Raw genomic sequence first — 4,295 nt, 5'->3', positions numbered from 1 at the left:
ATGGGCCTTTTTACAATAGTTTGTCACTACTACTCACATATTATTTCTTCGATTCGAATAAAACCACTAAGCACTTCACTTCGTTCTAATGTTCTTTCCGATAAAGATCGGTTCAATAAATTCGAAAATCCTTTGAAATGTTGAAGATAATTTTGTTGAGGAAAAACAGTTGTCCGAATCCTGGAATATGAGTCTTCTTAGAATATCGTCGAAAAAGTTCTCTTGTAGAAGAAAATTTTGCTTGAAATTTTTTACATGTGTTGCTACGCACTGGACACTGTTTGTTCATAACCAACGTAGGTGGTTACAGCGACGACCCGTGTCGCTGAGGAGTATTTTCTTCAACAGATTTTCGCTTCTTATATTTGCACGTTGGAATAAACGAAAAACAAACTTTTTCACTAACAGTGACACGAACTTTCACTAGAAAAAGTGTATTTAAGGATTGTACGGTAATCCACACCGATATATCGAATATTTTTGGGAGCTGAGAAAGAGCTGCGAAATAAACACAACCGCCTGCTAAAAAGATATCCAAATCTTATGAATTATAAAAATATATCAAAAGTTGTTGTTAGGAAAACTTTTTAATTAAATCCATAGACACTGAAAAGTTTATTTTACGTATTTAAAACGATAAACATTAGATTGTTGACATTTTATGGTGAGGGAAACGCGAATAATTTTTAAAAAGAGCATAATTACACTTACACAATTAATTGTTTTTGTTGGAGCAAAATTCCAAATATCTCGAAAACTATCGCACTTCGGAAGATTTTTGTTAAATGCATTTTGATTTAGAATGATACTTAGAATCATATTCTGTAATAAAATTACAGTTTTGTATATCAACTATTATCAAATTTAAAAACATGTGTAAAGTTATCATTAGAAAACCTGTTTTACCGATACACACTCAATTCGGCTCGGAAATTTCCCAATAGCCATGTAATCAGCAAACTTAGAAACTGATATTTCAGTAAAGTGAAATTTGTTAGCTGATTTTCGGTAAAATATTTTCCGAGTATCACCTTTCCCTAGTAATAATTGAGGTTTTATGGTAGTTTTATAGCCACTCATTAAACTTAGATTGCTCTTGTAGCATACTATAAAACTTCAATTGTTACTTGGGTTGAAACGTCACTTTTACTGAGATCTTAGCCAAAAAATGGTTTACTGAGATTTCAGCTGCTGAGATTTCGGCAAAAGATGTGAAAAAAGCTGAGATTCGGCAGAAAAAAATTAAGTTCTCCATCATGCAACCACATTCAAAATGTTTCCTTTCTCTTTAGGTTGACAAAATATATAATGGGCTTTTTGCAATTTAAATTTTTAACATAATTTTTTTCTTTTTGTGAAAAATTACATGAAATTTCAAAGTAAGAGAAACTTTTCCTTGTGTCTCTCGTCAATGCAGGGAACAATTATTTCAGCCAATCGCCTGAAGAATTTCGAAAATTTGCTTTTGAATATGGAGTACACGTAGAAATCAAAATGACGGGGTATTGAGACTGAAATATAATGGCAAGTGTCGAATACTATACAGTTTTATTGAAAAGACAATCGGCACATTTCATATGGAGCACTTATGCAATTGTATTTTCATTAGATTGCTTATTTTCTGGCAGTCCGCCAACGTACCCCATACAAACCGCCAACTTACCCCGAGGCTGGGGTAAGTTGGCGGCTTTACGGCGTCATATATTTTTGTCTCTAGAAATGAAGACAACGTATAAAACATTTTAATAAAATTCAGAGATGTTGCCAACAGTCTACCCTTTCATGCAACGTGTTCTATTTTGCAAGATCTACCAAAATCAAGGCGGTAAAAAATGAAAACTGAAAACACCGCCAACTAGCCCCGGTCTCCCCTATATTTTACTGCAAACTAAATGCCCCGTAACCTACAGGAGTGTACTAAACTCGCTTTATACAAATCGCTGATACGTCTTATTGCAGCCATATGACATGGGTAGACAATCGAGTGCTCGGTGTATCTGAGAGAAGAATTCTGCGTTCAACACTCAGCACTGTGCCGCAGAACATGAAGAATGGCGAATACCTGTGAACCACGAGCTGTACCAAGTATATAAACAAGGTTACCTTTGATGAAGCACGGTAGACTACAATGGGCTTACTATGTACCGCGAATGCCGGAAGATAATAACCTGGAAGATATTTCGTAACTTGGAGATTGATGCGAGTTGTTTAAAAGCAACCGACCGAACAAAACTGCTCTTCACTAATTCATTTCAAGAAACACCATTAAGGTTGGACAGAGAATGCGCAAAAATCGCAATCGAGAAAAGCGGTTTTTTCCCACACCGTGTGTTAGATCTTCATAAAAATCAATCATCAGTACTATAACAACATTGTACATAAGCTGATTGATTTTTATGAAGATCTAACACACGTTGTGGAAAAAAACTGCTTTTTTCGATTGCGATTTTTGCGCATTCTCTGTCCAACCTTAAGACAATGGGCCCTATTCTCACAGACACGTCACCTAGTGACTAGAAGGAAATTTTCTTCTAGTCACTAAGTGACGTGACTGTGAGAATAGGGCCCAATGTAGGTTCTATATAACTGAGCAATATTCCTTTGTTGAGCGAGAAAGAGAGAGAGGGCAATAAAGAGACTCCAAGCGGTAAATGTCTGCAAGATTCTTGGATATTCCCATCACGAAACCTGATATGCAGCTTAAATGTCAATTGTTCATCGAGAAAAACTTCGAGATGTTTGACACTATTGGTCGGTATTAAGTCAGAACGAACTAAGTGACATTATATTGATTTCGAGAAAAATGAGATTAAATTTTGGATTGCAGAATTCTTTACGTAATCACTCGAAATTAATTTTTGCTATAATTAACATATTCCAAATCTGGCAAAAGTCGAATTTGGCTAAAGAAATTCTTCATCCAGTGTTATCATTATCATACAATTTGAGATTTTGCGACATAGTCCGGTTTGACTTAACACCTACTAATTTGCTTTTCAATCGCGGATCGTTTAAGGTAGGGATTCTCAACCTGAGGTCCGCGGGCCCCTAGGAGGCCGTGAAGTCGTTGCTGGGAGTCCGCGAAGATGAAAATCTTTTCCGGACGGATAGTGAAACTTAAAGTTTTTTATCTTATCAGACTGAAAATAATATACCAACCGCATATAAATCGATGTTAAACCGTTGGGATCCGCAACCGCTCAGGGTGATTTCGAAGGGGTCCGCGATCGCCCAGGATGATTTCGAAGGGGTCCGCGAAGCGGTCCGTGGTATAAACAAAATTGGTTTATCGAACTTTTCTTAAGATCACCAGTGAATGACAACCCAGCCTGCCGTTTTGATGGTATATCCAAGTTGCAACTGAATAATACGTGTTTATATACCACTAAAAAATTCGTACAAAACGCAGAAAATCGGCATATACGTACCAAACTGGAAGCAATATACGAACATACATAGCTATTGAAAATGACAATTTCTGAAAACAATATACACGTTAAGCACGATAATTTCTATTATGAAAGCAATTCTAGAGAATCTATTTACTAGTATACGATTCCGGAACATATACGATTAACTCTGATTCGTCGGTAAAGAAGATCAAAAACTAAAAACAGTTAAAAGGCACATCAATCATCTCCAGCATAACAAAATGTGTAAAAAAGCGGGGTTTGGACAGAAAAAGCGCAGATTGTGAACCAGATTGCCAAACATAACCTATAGAGTTTTTCTCGTGTTAAGATGAGATTTGAACTTACCACATTCGGATTGTAGGACAGGACTTACTACACAGAACTATTTTAATTATTAAAAGCGTGACAATATTTCGTAGTCATATCTTACCTTCAAGTAGAGAAACCCTATTCCGATAAACATTCGCCGTATATGCAGCAATCTCATTTCAAAAGTGTGAGATAAGTCGTAAGTACTTTCGCGAAATCGGGTTTCTTATGAGTTATGATATTTTAAGTCGTATCTAACTTTTTAAAGTCATTGTGATTCATATCGAAGTCGTACTGTTGCTTAGTGACTATTCCCACACATAAGAAATACTACAATGATATTATTAAGTTGTTAAATTAATCGAAGTAAAATACGATCAAATGTTAGTGAAAATGCGATTTTTAATAATTTAAATATTTATAGCTATATGAATATAGCATATCAGTCCTTTACGAACACTTCCAATTGAACACGATTTAATTAGTACATCAATGCGATTCTGAATCAAATATCGTATCTAAATCATGTTTCAATCAAATCAAAATCTGCAGACCAAATTCGACTTTCGTAAC

The sequence above is a fragment of the Topomyia yanbarensis genome, chromosome 2 (genome assembly GCF_030247195.1).
Source record: "Topomyia yanbarensis strain Yona2022 chromosome 2, ASM3024719v1, whole genome shotgun sequence".
In the NCBI taxonomy this organism is placed as follows: Eukaryota; Metazoa; Arthropoda; class Insecta; order Diptera; family Culicidae; genus Topomyia; species Topomyia yanbarensis.
The sequence above is the reverse complement of the archived record's forward strand: the minus strand, read 5'-3'. Positions refer to the sequence as shown.